General features: G+C 44.6%; 1 protein-coding gene across 1 annotated transcript in view; it reads right to left on the bottom strand.

The window, feature by feature from the left end:
- The window catches only part of LOC114428747 (heparan sulfate glucosamine 3-O-sulfotransferase 5), a 55857-nt gene that overhangs the window by 21974 nt on the left and 15641 nt on the right, over nt 1–18242 (bottom strand). Inside the window, exon 2 of the mRNA XM_028397418.1 lies at nt 3957–4033. The gene's annotated coding sequence lies outside the window, so the exon portion shown is untranslated. The remainder of the gene's footprint in view (nt 1–3956; nt 4034–18242) is intronic.

The following is an 18242-nucleotide window of genomic DNA, read 5'->3' on the forward strand; positions in this document are numbered from 1 at the left end:
ACTTCACATTCACTCACTTCCTCTGTGCAAAACTTTTTCTGACAGTTCCCCAGAAGAAAGATTAACACAAAATACATCCGCTGTGTGTGTTACGAACTGTAAGAAGATGCTGTTATATTGGCATCAGTGTCTACTGATAGAAGGAATGCAGGAGGGGCAGAAAGCTTGTCCAGAGGCCGCGCTGTGTAAAAAACTGTGGCTGCTTTGACGACCTGTTCATGTGTTCTTTGTCAGAATTTATTTAAACACAGCCGGCTGCACAAAGACAGGTTACATCATGTCGTTTAAATGTGATGATATCATTGACAGTAAAAACTATGGACAGAGCTTCCGTGACGTCACCCGTTTGTTTCTGAAGAGCTGTTTTGAGGCTCGTGGGAGGTTCCAGGATGTTGATGACCGCCGCCATGTTGGCAGCGCCACGTCCGCCAAAACTCTCAAATATGGACAAAGAGGGGGAGCACGAGCGGGGTTTAGGGGGGCGGGCGATCGTGGGAGCAGGAAACTCACGCTGTGATACGGCAACTGTCTGTCACTCAAGCAGCAACGCCCATAATTATGCGTAATTTTAAGTCCGAATACAATTGAAACGAGTGAGTTGTAAAAAAATTCACCCCCCCTACAATTGACACTAGAAGAGAACCTATCATCTGAGACCAGAGTGGTTTTTTGTACCAGGCCGTAAACATGTTAATTTCTTTTTAACATGGGAGTCTATGGGAAATTACTCGCTTTTGGAGCCAACCCCCAGCTGTTGCTGCGTGAATTACAAGTTTTGACACTTCGACATGGGCTTCCACTTTGAGCCCTGAAGGTTGCCCCTTGGATGATATAGGCTCTGATAACACACAGACATATGTTCTAAGTGCTGGTCAAACATCCTGTACAAAGATGGAAATATATGAATATTCATCATCAGTAACATGTTTGTTTTAGGAACACAGAGCAGTGATCCCCGACACCCCGACTACCTGACACCTGTAATTTAGTTTAGGCTTATTGAGGCTTTGAGATCAGGTTCATATAAACCTGACTCCACCTGTCGGTGTTCATGGAGCTCTGCTTCTCTGGAGGATCACTGTGGAGACCAGCTGACTTTAACTTTAAGCAGATCAGATATTTGTCTGTGTTACACTGGACCAAAGCAGTCTCACTGTATCATGTCAGGGACATACACAATGTGACCAAAAGTAAAGAGACACCATATGCAGCTTCAGCTGGTTATCAGTCATAGAGGAGGAAATCTGTATTTGATTTACTCATCAATGGATTAGCACAAACCAGTTTCTGTTAAATCACTTTTCAAGTGACTTGTGCTGTTACATCAGTGCAAGTTAAACTTCTTTAATTATTGGTTTTACACAAAAATGACCTCCTGCACTACTGACAGAAAAGAAAGGAGCCTTTTGACATCGGTGGGGACCTGAGATTCCAGCGGAATGTAACCCTTCCTGCACCCAATGAATGAATCTGTTTTTATTTTAGGAGGGGATGAAAGTATTGGTGGGGACGCGTCCCCTCCGTCCATGCTAAAACTACGCCCTTGACACCAGCTGCAGAGAGCCTGCAGAAAACTGAATTTTTGTCAAGTGACTGCTGGTTGAAAAAAGAATCATTGACGGCTCTGATGTCACAGAATCTTTTCAGCACTGTATTTTAGGGACATTTGTTATATGAATATTTTTTAGCTTTAAGCTTTATCTTAGACTGGGTCATAATTTCTGAGCCGCAGTACGTTCTCTTACCAACAGAAAGGTCAGTGTCCTGTTAAAATAAAGGGTTAAAAAGTGGAAATTATTGGGATCATTATTGGGAATACTATAGATAATATAAAAAGGCAGGCGTAACAGTAATTAATATAGATCAACTGCTTCCAAAATGGCCATCATTCTTAGCACACTCACGATAATTCTACATTTAGGCCCCGTTCACACTGGAGAAAGTCATTCCAGCTAGAGTAGGATTGAGTCCAGACAGCCTTTAAACTGGATGCGTTCAGACCTATTTTCAAATCTGGCTAGCACACAGTTGTGTCCACACTCAATCCGGCTTCATCCAGCGTGTTTGCTGTTCTCCAAACCACTAGGTGGCGCCTCGTAATATGGCTAATAATGTGGCTAGCCGGATTAGCCGGATATGTGGCCTGCTAGATCCAGCAGGATTGTCTCAAATGTGGCTCAGGTGTGAATGCAAATGCGGCTTGAAATCAAACTGGATTCAGCCGGATTGGAGGTGTTCACACTCGGAAAAAAACACATCTGGATTGATCTGGATGCGGCCAAATCCTGCTTAAGCCACATTTTTTTCCCCAGTGTGAACGGGGCCTTACTCATGAATGAAATATGATCCAGAACAGGAGTGACCTGTGAGGAAACAAAAGGCCCACGACACGACCTTTAAAAACGACAGGGTCAACAAAGTTTGAGCAGCAGACTCAGGCCTCGCTTGATTTGTGGGTTTGTGTGTATATTTGTGTTGTTTACACATGCCAGCAGTCTTAATTTGGTGATATTTCAGAGCGGACCTGTCACTTGGTTTCAGAATAAGCCTATAAAGCAACGAAGGTGCTGACACATGAGAAGAGATATGAGAGGAGGGATTAATCATGTGCCACAGAATGTGCATGAGGAGGGACGGAGCTCTGCTAAGCTGGAGGGGAAGAGGCAGGTGGGGGGGGGACACCGGCACAATGATGGATGAGTGGGGTGTAGATCTACTGCTCTGCCTACCTACACTCAGCTCCAATCCAACCTAACCCCCACCCCCCACCACCACCACCATCCAGCTGAGGTTGGTGCTAAGCTAACAGCATATGCCAGGAGACCCAGAAGCAGAGCTCATCCATCCAGCCATCAAAGCAGGACAGGTGGAGCGGAGTAAGTCAAAAGGCAAGGTCAGGGCAGGAGGTGCGGTGTCATGCTGCAAGCCAGCCGCCATTAGACCGTATATATAGAATGAAACTACACTCATGAGGCTGAACCACCGGGGCCTGGACTGTCTCACTGGGCTGCAGGAACAGACACTATGATAGTCCGGGGACAAGTCACCATAGTAACCATGAGGCAAAATGTCAACATATGATGAGCCGAGTAAGAAAACATTTTCACTCATTGATGCATCTGTGTGTCCGTCAACAGCCGCTCATCTGATCTACACTCACACTTAGGAAGTGGAACCAAATAACCTGCTCAGTTTCAGCTGCAGCTAACAAATGCAAAAGGAAGCAGCAAAGGACACAAGGGACGTCTGTGGAATAAAGCTTTAAATTGTGTGTGTCCACATGAAGTCTGAGGAGTCATTATAAACCAGATGAAGGAAACTTTTTTAGGTTTTTCTGTTCCAGAAAGGCAGTTATCATCGAGTCTGTGTCAGTTACCATGGTAACTACATGTGTCATGCGATGTCACAGCACATATCAGAACTATTTTTTTTAATAATAATTATAGATTACTACGGAGCCCCTCTGATGGTAAAAAAAAAAAAAATCAGTATTGTTATTGACAAGGTGCATGGGAGCTGGCTGCCCGGCCATGGAGCACCTTTCCCGGGCAGCAGGGAGCAGTCAGTGTCCCTCTCTGAGGAAATGTGCTGGAGCACGGGGAAGCTCCAAGAGCGGCTGGGAGCGGGTGCCCAGCCAAGACGCCCCCTCCCCGGGGGACAGGGAGAGGGACGATCATTGCTCCCTGCTGCCCGGGGAGGGGGCGTCTTGGCTGGTCACCTGCTCCCATGCGCCCTGTCAATAACAATACTAATTCGTGGCCACGAATTTTCACGTTATACATATTTCGGGGCTACGATTTATTCTTTATTTTTTTACCATGTCATCAGAGGGGCTTCGTAGATTACAGTTGAAATTAGGACTTTTTTCCCACATTCCTTTAACATCCTGGTGTAGATTCATGCAGCCGCTCAGCAGGGATGAGGGGAGCGTTATGGGGAGCGGGATCAGTACATACCCTCTATTCCTCATGACTGCCAGAGGTGATGTTCTGCACCTGGATTCTCTTCTTATGCACACTCGCAGAACTGGAATCTGGAACACAGAAAGAGATTTGCAGCATAAAACAAATGGACACAGAGAGCACACTGTGAAATGAAGAATCCACTCATTTTCAGCTCCTACACCCAGGCAGAGGCTCATCCACCTTCCAGCGTGCATGACTAATGGGATGCAGCGGGCAGACTGCACACAGAGGAGAGTAAGACGCAGCTCATCGGTGTGAAATTGTTCCTCTCCTTGGTTAATTAAAAAGTGCGTGGAAGGAGACCAGGTGATGTAAACATGGCCGCCGCTGTGCAGAATACAAACACAGTGACCGCCTCACAGAACAAGGTTATTACTGTGGAAACATGTGTGAAGCTCTACAGCGAAGGTTAGGAGGACTGATCCCACCAGGGTCAGCGACGCTCTGCTCCTCTGAGGATGAGTGTGTGTCCGCTCATAAATAACAAGAGAGGCTCATCACTGATAGAAATATCTACACACACAAAAGTTCTGCTTGTTTTTTTTGTTTAGCTCAATCTCCAGCATGAACATTCATATTTTATCATTTCTTTGGTAATAGAATTCCAATGCTAATGTTAACAAAGAAAACAAATAACAACAAATAACAAGGGGCAGAGACACATCAACAACAAGTTAGATAAGATCAAATAAATCAATGGTAGAGGGCACGTCTCTGGTCCTTGTTTCTGAAGCCACAGTGCTCCTCTTAATGTGACCCATTGTTCCCTCAGTGGTCCACACTTGAGGACCACTGAGTGAGTCCATTCTGTTGAAGGTAGTTTGGGGACCTGAGGTTTGTTTAACTAATAAACAATGTCATAAAAAAAAAACTTTTAGCAATCAATAAAAAGTCCAAACCGATGGGTGTTACTCGCTCAGTCTGAGAGGATGACTCTGTTACCAGAGTACATGGCTCTAATATGTGCAGCTACGCACACACACAGGATCATAAAACATCCTGCCTTACTGACTATCAGTAAGACAGAAGTAATCTGAAACTACAAGTTAAATCATCTCAAGTCAATCTGGGAAGAACGGGTCAAACCCACTGACAGTAAAAACTATGGACAGAGCTTCTGTGACGTCACCCGTTTGTTTCTGAAGAGCTGTTTTGAGGCTCGTGGGAGGTTCCAGGATGTTGATGACCGCCGCCATGTTGGCAGCGTCACGTCCGCCAAAACTCCAAATATGGACAAAGAGGGGGAGCACGAGCGGAGTTTAGGGGGGCGGGCGATCGTAGAAGCAGGAAACTCGCGCTGTGATACGTCAACTGTCTGTCACTCAAGCGGCAACGCCCATAATTATGCGTAATTTTAAGTCCGAATATAATTAAAACGAGTGAGTTGTAAAAAAATTCTCCCCCCGTACAACTGACACTAGAAGAGAACCTATCATCTGAGACCAGAGTGGTTTTTTGTACCAGGCTGTAAACATGTTCATTTCTGCTGTGAAGTCGGCCATTTTAACATGGGAGTCTATGGGAAATTACTCGCTTTTGGAGCCAGCCCCCAGTGGTTGCGGCGTGAATTACAAGTTCTGAGCCCCGAAGGCTGCCGCTTGGTCAAACCATGATCACGTACTCCATGAAGAATTCTTATTGATGCCATCAATAGGGCGGTATTTGGAACCACCTAGTCGAACTAACCTCTACTCAAAACCATTCATTCATTCAGCTTTTAAATTTCTCAATGCTGAGTATTCGGAGGGTGAACTATGAGAGGAGGTTATCTTCCTCTGGCCGGGTTTTCCAGTGTCAATATGTTTTATTTGGTGTGTTGTTCTGTTCCCTCCATACTGGCTCGTTACACTCGGCAGCTTTTTAAAAAAATAATTCTTATCCTTATTTATTTGATATTTGACCTTTAGTGTTGTGTGGAGTGTCTGCTGCTGAACGGACTGGCTTATCAATACCTCCACAGTGGAAGTACTATAAGATGGATTCATTTGTTAGTCAATTAATTGGTTTATTGACCAGTCAGCACTTTAGAGAGCAGGTCTGTACAGGAAGTTTAGCTGAAGTCCCATCCATGAGCAGCAGTGACTCTCTACACTCGACACTTTTCACACACAGCCAACCAGCTGGGAGTCCTGCACAGAAATCACTTCATGTTTCCACTCAAAAAAAAAGGTGGGGAAATCTTTAGTACAGAGCAAGAGGTGCAGGCCCACGTATGATGACCCCACACAGTCTGGAGCTTAAGCCCCACCGTGCACTTAAATCCACAGAAAACCTGTGGATTTAACCCAAGTGCTTACACTGAACATGGTTTTGATTTACAGTGACGTCTGAAAGTTTCTCTTGCTTCAAATGTGGCTATAAATAATGAACTGATTGTTCATGCTCAAACCTCTAACATCCAGTGCTGCTCGGGTGCAGCATGAAGGCCCATCATAGGAATATGTGCCTTCCAGGTCCACTTACTGAGGACACAGGCAGTAATTCTGCCTCTAAGAAAACGAAATGAAATTACTGACGCAATAAATAATGGGCAGGCCACTTCTGTCCGATTTTCTGCTTTAAATCAGCCTGTAAGTGTTCCATGCAGGGCTATTTAGTGCAGCGTTACCCAATTATAAAGATATTATAACATCCATTTTCAAGTCAAAGCACAGAGCTACCAATAAGACTTATACTGCCGTGGCGTCACAGAGGCCAGGAGGCAGCGCTGCCCATGGTGACAGCGCTGAAGGCCGGCTCTGAAGGTCAGGGCCTGCAGGTCGAATTTGACCACTTCAATCACGCTAAGGAGGGACGGCGCACTAAATCACAAGCCACAGGATGACACACACACACATGCACACACAGGGCCGCGAAGCACGTGCTGCCGCAGCGAGCGCCGATCACGGCCGTGCTTACACAAAACGCTGATGGGAAAGTGTTTGCCAAGCCTCGCAGAACAAATATTCATTTAATTTATGCAAATATGCAGGAGAGCAGATTCAATTTAATAATTTAACTGAGACAGCTCTGTGTACAACAGATTGTTGTGCCGGTGAATCGTCTTACACCTCCTCTCTAATTATTAACAGCTGCGTTGTACTCAGATGAAACAGAAGAGAGCAGGATTCCCCGTGGCTGCGAGAACATGTTGTTGTTTTTTTACACTCTGATGCTGTAGTGATATGTAAGTCTCACTCTACTCACTACACTTTAATTAAAAGTAGTGCTTTAACTTGTTGCATAATTCCAGTTTATTACAGCAGAGGCCTTATTTCACAGCTTCAGCCATGATTGACATCTGGACACATCTGGAGACGTGGCTGAATAGAAGAAGATCTGTTGGCTCTAATAAATGTTTCATTTTCACCGCGGCTCATATAATCATATCATGTCAGAGGTGGGCCGCTTCATTGTTATGCAGAGGGTGGAGCTGACAGGTGAGGCGGAGAATCTTCTTTCTGTTTCTCCAGCAGCTTCCACTGTTTCTCATAAGAAGCTAAATGCTTAATAAATCACTTTTTGATCTTTTGTTCTGCACGTCAACTAATAATGGATAATAAAAAACTGTTACTAGAAACATACAACAACAAAAAATAACATTTCTGTGTTCTGCGGTGCAAACAGGAAGCCATACATCATGCTCCTGTGAGCAGCGGTCATGTGGCGGCAACAATTCAGCCGGAGGAGGTGATGATAGGGAAAAGCAGGTACAGTAAGTAAACTATATTTGATCAATGAAATGAGCATAACAGCATGCAGCAGAGTAAACTTTTTGTAAAGTAAAGTAAAAGTTGTTGATGGATGCTTTCATTGGGAAAGACTGTAGCCATGTTTGTGCTGGTTTCCAGGACTTTATATTGAGGTGACGTCAAATATAAAAGAATGAAAAACACCAAAGAGACTAAAGGCTGTTCCACACTCCATGAGATCACAGAACTTTCTCCTCGCTGTCGGCGCTCCGACTACAAAATGACGTGTTTTTGTTCTCGCAACGCCTGTTCTGCAGCTCTCTGAGACACATGGCCCAGGAAGAACTTTTTCTCTCAGTGCTGTGCGAGAACAATGCTGTGATTGGTCGGAATTTATTGTGGGCGTGATGAATGTGGAGAAGCACCAGAGCTTCTTCAGGTGCAGAACACACAGACAGAAGGAGGAAGTACAACGACGATGGACAGTTTAGATGAGCAGCTGGCAAACAGCTGCTGGAAGGAGAAACACGGCGCACAGAGGAGAGAGTCTGTCCACAAGGTGGCGATAAAAACTAATCCCAGTATTGATCACGGCATTATACAGCGGTTCGCGCACACTAAACACCGGGAGACGGGACGTATTATTGCAGACAGTCATCCACACGTTCACAGAATGAAACTCACACAGACCAGAGGTCTGCTACAATCAGCTGCACTGATCTTCTATCTATTGTCATGCTGTGCGCCCTCTTCTGGCTAGATAACCACGACTGTGCCGAAACAAACTTTGTTCTTGTTCCTATCACCTCGTGGAGTGTGGAACAAGCTTTACAGTTGTAAGTCTTGACAGTGAGAGAGTGATCCGTGAGCAGACAGGACATGGGGGCATCAGATATGAAACCATAAACATAGGCTGCTTTTATAGGAAACTGCTTACAATGTTTGGGTCATATAAATGTTATCACAACAGACAGAGCTGGAAAAAAAAACTAAGCATCCTCTGCAGCAATTATCTTTAATGTGATACATACTGCACGTCTACCTGGGTTTTATCTTCCAATCAGAGCGTGCTCTCAGACTCTTTCTCCCATGACTACGTTTCATTATCGCTGACACTGAAGCACCGTGGATGAGCGTGGCTGAGGGAGATAAAGTGCGAGAGTCGCAGTATTGTCACAGCACACTGGATGAATGCTCAGTACGCTGGGAATCCACTGCTAACCCACAGCACCGGCGGAGGAACACACTCACTTTTACAGCAGACATAATAATAAACAGAAGTCAGCTATTGGGAAGATTAATCCGACAAACACAGCTGCACAATGGAGCCTATTGTGCGGATGAAGATCTTCATTATGAAAAAAGGCGTTTAGTGGTGAAAATGTGCAACTTGTGGATTTAGAGCAAATATCAAACATACTCTACCTTCTCTTTTCGAACCGCACACACTAAACAGCTGGTACCCCTGAAATGTTATTCAGCAGGCTCACTTGTCCTTCCAGGCTAATTATTTGTACCATGATTAACTATCTAGAAGACAAGTGTCCTTGGGCAAGACGAGGAAGTCAGAACAGAGTCTATAAATGGCTAAGCTGTGAATATGGAACAGATTAAACACAACAACATGAATCTTGGCAGCTAATTTTAGCGCGACCGCTTTGAGCGGCTCCTGTGCTTCCAACTCTTTGCCCGTATTTGGATTAAGCAGGAGTTAGGGGGAGTGAGATGCTGCCAACGTGGCAAAAGTCAGAGCCTCCAGGAACCTCTACGACGATGTAAACAATCCAAAAGCCAAAATGTCATGTGATCTAACAACTTAGAATGTTCTCTGTCCCTTAAATGTGTCGAGGCAATGCTGTGATTGGCTGCCTCGGTAGTGGTAGCAATGTATTTCCGTTATTTCAGACTAGGCACTGCTGCGCTGCCATTTTCTTAAAACTTCTTGTTGTCTACAGATGATTATAGACGTTAAGGATATTTCTCAAAAACGTCAATATATGCTGTGTTTCAGTCACCATTGTCCACTGACAAGACTAGCTAAACAGCACTCATATAAAAAAGAACCGACAGCCTTTATATAGACGAGGAAAACTAATTTAGAAAAGTGTGGTGCAGTAATGAAATACTGTTTATTAATCTCACACAGTTTCTTCTCTTATTTTTCAGAACAACCCCCTCTTGGGATTAAAAACAGGATTATAAGTAGGAAAATTTGTTCCTAAAGTACTTAAAACTTCATAAAGTCATTCAGCCTTCCTCAGCCATCAGAAAAACAATCCCTGTGTGTCCACGCTGTCCCCTGAGTGGTGTTTGTTAATTAGTTTGGTGTGTCTTCTGCGGACCTGTAGCAGTAAAATAATTAACAATGACAAATGGCTTCCTCGGCCGCTATCTCTTATCCCACCTCTACAGCTGTGGGGATCTCACCACCTCGTCAGCAACCTGTATCTATCAGCAGCCAAACCAAAACTGCTAACACGCTAATTTATAACATGACCTGGCATCAGAGCGAGAGGGGTGAGAAACTGCAGTGTCACCACTTGAGTCCGCTTTTAGCCCTCTTGCATCAGGTTTCTTTGTATATGCTGATGCAGCCTCGGGAAACAGATGTCCTTGTGTGGTGGATTCTGTTATTAATGGATGAGAGTTGCTGCTTTCATCAAAGCTGTGCAGGTTTTTAGAGAAAACACTACATGACAAGAGTGGGGTGACAAGACTACGATCATAATATCTGGATAGAAACATAAATCCGGGGCGTTCTAATCCAGTGTGTTGGGGTGCCAAGCGTGGATTTGTTCATGAGGCGCTGCTAGAAACACAGGAAGAAAATGCATTTGCACCGGCAGCGGAACAGAAGCGGAGCGTAAACGTAGCAGCAGCCGCTGTGAAGCGCTTCCATTTTTTAGTCAATGAGAGTATTATTTATTACAGTCTGGGGTTTTAACAGTAGGAGTCATAGTTGGGTCATGATTGCTGGGTACACTTTCTCTGGCCTCCCATGTTGCCAGCAATAAGATTCATGCAGAGATTAATTTGAATATTCAGTCCCTGTTAAATGAGTGAAAGTAACTGCCATCCTGCCACACACAGAAAGTAATGACGCCTCATGTCTCGAGTCAGCCGGTGTTAATCTGCCTGTGAAGCAGGTAGCATAAATTACAATTAGTGTTAAAAAACTTTCAGCTTTTTAAAGCATTAATTCCCACTTCATATAATTGGATTGGACACCATGGTGGGGCTGGTTGTATTTTTATGGGACCGCCATGTCAGTGATGGTTGAATGCAAAGTGACAGTGAATCCTAGAGAACATTGTTTGCTATAACATTACTGGAAGGATCTCTGCTTAAAGGTCGGGTAGGAGATTTCATTCTGATGCACTTTTTGTTAAATTAGTGTAACTTCTCATTACAATCCGATAGCAACCAATTAGTTCGACAGTTTCGCATTGAAACGAAGAATATGAATCGTCTGTGGAAGCTATAAAACACTAAAAACATCAGCCAATCCTCCGGGTGGACCCTGCGCGGAGTATTGGCTGGTTGTCACTCTCTTCCTGCTCTGCGTGCACCAGAGAGGTACGTGCATGATGGCCGAAGTCACAGACCGCAGCTCGTCTTCAGGTGATGTGCGTCCATGTGATTGGGAGGCGTGGCTTCGGGGTCAGCTCCGAGAGAAAGGGGCGTGTGTTTACTTTGGAAATCTGGCTGACTCTCACTGAGTTTTCAAAATCTCCTACCCTACCTTTAATGTCAGCTGTAAAAGTGACAGGTCCGTCCAGCTCACCATCATCATCATCATCAGCTGAGGCTTCTTCAAGAATGCAAGAAGACGCCATGATGCTCATTAGCGCTTTTATCCGTGTACCAACATGGGTAAAGAGCTGATGTTATTTGCTGACTCCTGATGTGCACACTCCACCCAGCTGCTGTCCAGCATCTGACCTTTGACCTCTCGCCCTCTTTGTGCATGTGAGTATTCTGCACATACAGTCCTCCCAGTGCGCGATGTGACCTCTGGCTGATATGCAGCAAACAGCCCATTCTGCCTCGCGCTGCTTTAATGAAAAATGTAATCCCTCGCTATCTCAGACGCCACAGTCACATTTGCCCAGACGCTCTGTCAGACTGGTGGGTGACATACGTATTCCTCTGCATGGAGGAGGGGGGTGACATGTGATAGCAGCGGGCTTATTCTGCTTTATTCTTCAGTCCCCAGTGATGATTTCCACAGGGCGTACAGTCAATCACACTGCGCTGCTCTGTCGCCAGCCTTCAGTCGGACTGCACCGCCTTCACAGAGAATAAACACCACCCGCTCTCTGTCGCTTCGCCATCTCCTCTGTTGGCTGGTGCTGTGACAGCGCATCTAGAGTGTGTGTGTGTGTGTCTGTCAGAGATAGGCCTGCTCTGAGATCTCCCGTAATCATCCCCGGTTCAGGCTTTCTGTCTCTTTCATTTTGCTGTGTCAGGCATCCGCACTGATTCATGCTAATGATCGTAGCTGGAGCAATTTATAAGGAACGTAGACCAAAGCAGAGTTATGCTAATGTGTCTTCTCTTTGTCTATTCTCAAGTGTCTTGTTTTGTGGATGGAGTTTGAGCTTTAAAAGAAAAAACAAGGCGCATTGTTACCAAGTCTAAACACACAAGCATGCAAGGCCACGCATAATCAGAGGTGGTGGATGAACACAGCCTTCATAGCTAGTAATCAATAGCTGCTGTGATCCTTAACCTTTTGTATACACGTGGCCCGAGGACGGGACGGTTCATGTTTCACTGCAATATCTCCGTCTGGGCGCAGCCATTTTGTGCTCTTTGTTGACAACCTACACCTCGTTGGAAAGCCACTTCCTTACTCTATTGATTGACAGCTCGTTTGACCATACAAAAGGATCGAGGGCCTGTCCCTAGCCAAAAGAATCCAATGAGCGACTATATCGAGCGAAGCACCTCCCCCCACTCTTACGCTTGTATTTTCAGCCCATTATATTTGACGCTGAATCTGATGCAATGGACGTATAGCCAATAAGATTTCCGTCACGGGGATGTCCCACATGAAGGGGTTGTGGAAGGAGGGTGGGCTACACACCTAAGCGTAAACATGAACAATGGATGCCGGCTGTCCGTGCGTACGTGCGTAACAGTGAGAGTGAGCGTATAGCTACATATTTTGGTGTTTCTAGCGACCAGAGAGATGACGAAACACACAGAAAAGAAGAATTACACCATTGAAGAAGTTATTGATGAGTTTACAATAAGGAAAAGCAACTTTTCTGACGAGGACGTGTCGGACGCAGAAAGTTATGTGTTATGTGTTGACTCGGTGGAAGAAGATATGTTCATTGAAGGAGGAGATATAGTCCTTGACAAGTAAGTGTAACTTTTATACATGTTGCAGTTTTATAAACAGAATGTAGACATTTCGAAGAATTAGTGAATACAGTGTTGTGTCCTTTGTTTTGTTTACACGTGTATGGGGGAGGTGTGCGCTTTTACTATTCCTCTACAAGTAGTTGTGGAGGACTGATTTGTGAGGTGAACAATGAATACAGATACAGTTGTTCTGTGAATGAATATCTGATATATACATACAGACATACATATGTCTATAGTTATTTTGTTTTATATATATTTTTTGCATTTTAGGCAAACACTGTTCTATTTTGTTTACCTGTGTGGTGTGCACTTTTACTATTGATTTGTGAGGTGAACAATGAATGCAGATACAGTTGTTCTGTGAATGAAAACCTTATTTTTTGCATTTTAGGCAAACTGATTCAGATACAGAGTGGGAGCCAAGCACCAGAGCCAGAGCAGCCACCTACTCCCAGTGTACAACATCACAAGCCAGTCTACATCTCTGGTGACAGTAAGACACCCATCAAGCTTTCTAGCTGTGCTTTGTAGCAGCCCGTGACTGTAACAGTGGCATACTGAGAACAACTTGTGGCTGTGAAACCTGTGGAATTGTAAACATGTAAACAGTTTGCTGTAAGTAGTTTGTGCATTTGTTTAGATAAAGGTGTTGTTTTTGACCATATCTCTTGTTCTGAGTCTTTTCTTTTGATGCACAATTTCAGTTTCAGTAGAATAATGAGCATTCAATGGGTTTTTGCTTCACTAACATTATTTCAATCATACTAATAGTGAATCTGAATATGGAATGAGGTTCCTCTAAGTGGCACCTTTCATTAGAGCTCTCATTGATGTCTGTATGTTGAAGCATTCCAGAGTTATGCACTTTGGTGCCAAAGTGTCCATTTGGAGACTCCAAATGGCACTTTTTGGAGAGCGCCTGGGAATACCTACAGAAAAACCTGTCCCAAATGGTCATTTCTTGTCCAATTACTATCTACTTTTAACTGGGAATAGGTAAGACTTCAGCCTGTGTCACTATATTGTCATCTAATCAACATCACCATGCTCCAGTTGTCAAGCAGCCTTTTTTTACAAAAAAAATTTAGGCGAGCTACAAAATCTTTTTATTTCTCTGTGTTTAGACTTCTCTCACTGTTAACCATTTGCAATTGCAGTAAATCACACAGCTAAAATAAAAATTTCAGAGTGTTACCTTCACAATGAGACCAAGCTTTTGCACATACTCCTAAGGGCTCACAAACAGCTTGTAGTTTAATTTGGGTATGCCTTTGACAGGCGTTTGTCAACTATTGAGGGTGGTGCAAAGGGGTTAAAGGGTCAGTTCACCCAAATTATTAAGTATTACATACGGTTTTACAGTAATGACATGGAGGCTCTGACCACCATGTTGAAAAACTAAGGATGCAGGATGACCTGAGGCAGGCAGGCGGTCGCGAAAGCAGGAAGCAAGTGCTTCGATTTGGCACCCGCCTGTTTGGGTCACAATATAATTAAAAAGAGTGTGTTGAAAAAAACGTATTTTGCACCAGGCTGTAAACATGATTTATTTCTGCTGTCTTAACATTTTATGTCTATAGGGATTGATCGATTTTGGAGCCAGCCCTCTAGAGGCTGAGGGGTGAACTGCAATTTTAACACTCCTGAGCCTAGCAAACTGTTTCTGGACAGATTTCTTGGCGAATAGTTGGATAAACCTTCTGTCAACCTAACTTTAACCAATCCATTCAACAGAAACATTGAGGATACAACAAACTAGCAACTAGCATGCAAAATCTGCATGATCCCGGACGATGGCTGGATGTAGGAGCTTCCTGTTAATCACAATGGCTCCTGAGGTTCTCAGTCCACCTGATGCATCCTTTGTTACCATCGGAAAGAAGGATGCAGTCAACTTTCAGACCACGTCCTCACACCACAGTGATGCTATGAGTCCACGAGGAGAAAACGAGAAGAGTAGAGGCTCTACAAGATTTAAAATGTAGAGAGTGAGACATCCATCTTTTTATTTGGAAGCTAAGGTTACAGTGTCTGAAGGTATCTGTCTTCTTAAGATGTAAACCAATACACTTTACGTTTCCTCTGTAACTTAATAAGAGGGGCTGCTAGGAATGTGATGAAGAAAGCATCTATACACACAGATGATGTGTACAGCAACTATACACCAAAGATTACACCTTGACACGCTAGCCTTGTCTTCTGCTGTTAATAAACCCTCAGAGTCCCTGTTTGCCCAGAAAAAGTCACAGATCACTGAAGCAGTCGGAGAGGAGATTGCATGATGGCAGGCGAAGACTGGCGCGCCCCCCACCCTCACTCCTCCATCCACCCCAACCCGCCGCCCTTCTTGCCAGGGCGGATGTAAAAGCCTTTAAAGCGACTGCAAGTGTTCATTAGAGATAAGGGGGTTTGTCTGCCCACGTAATTGCCCGGCTCCTGTGGCAGACTGTATGTGCCTGTCAACTATTACCAGTATGACAGCAAGCCTCCAGGCTCCAGCAGCTGCTCTTGTTCTCTGACATTTAGACCCATTTAGGCTCATTAGAACTAAGAACCCGGCGGGTCTGTGTTTGCCTGTTTTGCTCACATAAAAGATTAATGAGTGGCAACTTTAAGTGCTTTTTTAACTGGTTCAAAAAGTCATGACGGGCAGCAACACTATTCAAATGTGGTTTTATGAATAAGTTCTGCTTCACAGTAAGATCACTCAATCATTTAAAGTCATTAAAGGTTCACTTTTTTTAATTAAAACACATATTTTAAGATAAAAATGAACTAAAGTTATGTCTAAGACCTCAATGGATAGTGACTGTACCCATGTGTAATACCACTTTGAACCACTAGATAGGCTTGTGATAGAATGCAGCATCTGATCAGCCATCAGGCCAACAAGAGAGGAAGACTCTTAAATATCTAATATCTAATCATCCAGCAACCTACCAGTACAATGTAGAATTTAGCAATCGGGAGGCTGATGAGGTTTTACCACAGAGTCTCAGAGCTCACAGCACCTTTAAGTGACCCAGTCTAAGGAAAAACCTTAGAAGAGAAGAGCACAGAAATCTGTGCAGAGATCTGATGAAAGCTCACAGACGGTTTCCTGTCCTGAAGAATGGCACAACGCAAAGTTTATCCAAAACAAAGATCTGAATGAGATCTGAGGAGACCTCGGGGGAGACCCAGGACGCGGTGGAGAGACTATGTCTCTCGGCTGGCCTGGGAAGTCTCGAGATCCCCCCGGAAGAGCTGGAGGAAGTGTCCAGTGAGAGGTAAGTCTGGGGGTCTCTGTTTAGACTGCTGCCCCCTCAACCCAATAAGCGGTTGAAGATGGATGGATGGGTGGAAGATCTGAATCATTTCTATTGCCGCTACACTTTCTGCTTTCACCGAGTACAGCGTTAATTCTCTAATGTGCATTCTTGGTGGTTCATTAAAAGCTGGAAAGGAGATAACAAATTGCATAAAGTCGCCCGGCAGCTTGATCTTTAAACACCCTGTCTGAATGACACACTGTAAGTATGGAAAAACTTTTCCATTACATAATTTCAAAGAGAATATTTTTACTGTTTTTGAGGCAGACTGGATCTATCCTCCGACTCGGAGTCTCAGGGGAGTGCCAATTAGCATGTTTTTCTTAGCTTTGATCATCCGAGCTGAGATGGTGCAACATTATGCCACACTCAGGTGAAGGCGGGATTATCTCCTTTGTGTGTGTGTGTGTGTGTACAAGTAGAAACTGGGAAGGGATCAAATCGGCTCTGCTTTATGTCCAAGTAATACAGAGTGAAGCTCTAACAGCAGTGGATTAAACAGTGGGGTGAGTGTGTTAGAAAAACACACACTGACACTGCTGAGCTGGCAGGAAGCCGTGCAGGGATCTTTGACACACAGGGCACCGAGTTGTTGTTGTTTATTTTTTCCTGCTCTTGACACATTTATGGTCTCTGTGGTCTCTGTCATTGTCCACTGCAATATAAAGTCCTGCACCGCTGTGGAAGACAGAACTCAGACATGCAGAATAAAACGTGAAGCTAAAACAAAGAGTGACTGTTTGTAGCTTAGATACTTCCAATGAAATCATCCATCGCACTTGGCTTCTGAGGGAGCCTCATCCAAAGGACATCTCAGGCCAAGGCGACCGTGGACATGTCCGCCTGACATCCACAGACATGACAGCTGCCATGCAGGAGGACAGAACTGCAGGGGGACAGGCCTGCCCTGAAAATAAGGACAGCAGCGGTGGCTGTGGTCCCGTTAAGCGGGCACCGGGCCCGTTTGGCATAACTGCACTCGCTGTTGAAGTGGCGATAACTTCAGATTGCTGAAATCATCAAGCATGAAGCTCCATAAATGGACATCTATGGGGAAGATAAATGGTGATGAGTGAACAAGCCAAAGCCAATGCCCTGACTGCCAGCCTGACTGATGCAAGCGCACCACTTAAGTAACACAGTCTCCCTCCAGGACGGCCAGAAAACGCCATCAGGCGGCGGCACTGCTGCCGCAGCTGGCGGGCTGACCTCATACTTTAAGTTTGATCTAACTTCCTCTGGGGCCTGCCGTCGCTGGCCTGTCTCATCTCAAAACAGAGTAAATATGAGAAATAAAGAACTTCTGCTTTCAGCTTGGTGGAGGTAGGGAGGTGGAGGATGGATAAACTCCCCGCACAGTCCCCGGTGAGGTGTTATGACAGAAGGTTTAATAAAGCATGAAGAACTCATTAATACATAATGCTCGGCTGTGTTGACAAATAATGCGGAGAGCATCAGCTGGAGGCTGCGAGCACATCACATCAACGCACAGAACCGAACATCAGGACACCAAAGGAGTTCCAGAGGAGGAACTGAGCTCTGTGTGCAGAGAGGCAAAACTCACAAGATCCTCCTGAGGACTGGAGCACAGACAGCTCTATTTCAACGTGTAAAAAGAGACATAATGTTACTATGATGACATATTTCAGATAAATTTACACTGCTTCTGTACAGGATCCCTAACTTTCCAGTATGGAGCTTAGCTTAGCATACATGATGGTAGCATGGGGAACTGTTAGCCAGAGAAATAGACTTCCACAAGCTCATTAATGAGCAGCGCAGAAATTCAAATTCCTGATGTAAAGCTGTACATGCTGGGACTATTTTTTGACACTGTATCCATCCGCCTACCACATAATCAGTATGTTACAGCTAGAAGTTTCCATTACGCCATCTGATAGCACTACTAATTAATCAAC

Source organism: Parambassis ranga, chromosome 24 (genome assembly GCF_900634625.1).
Source record: "Parambassis ranga chromosome 24, fParRan2.1, whole genome shotgun sequence".
In the NCBI taxonomy this organism is placed as follows: Eukaryota; Metazoa; Chordata; class Actinopteri; family Ambassidae; genus Parambassis; species Parambassis ranga.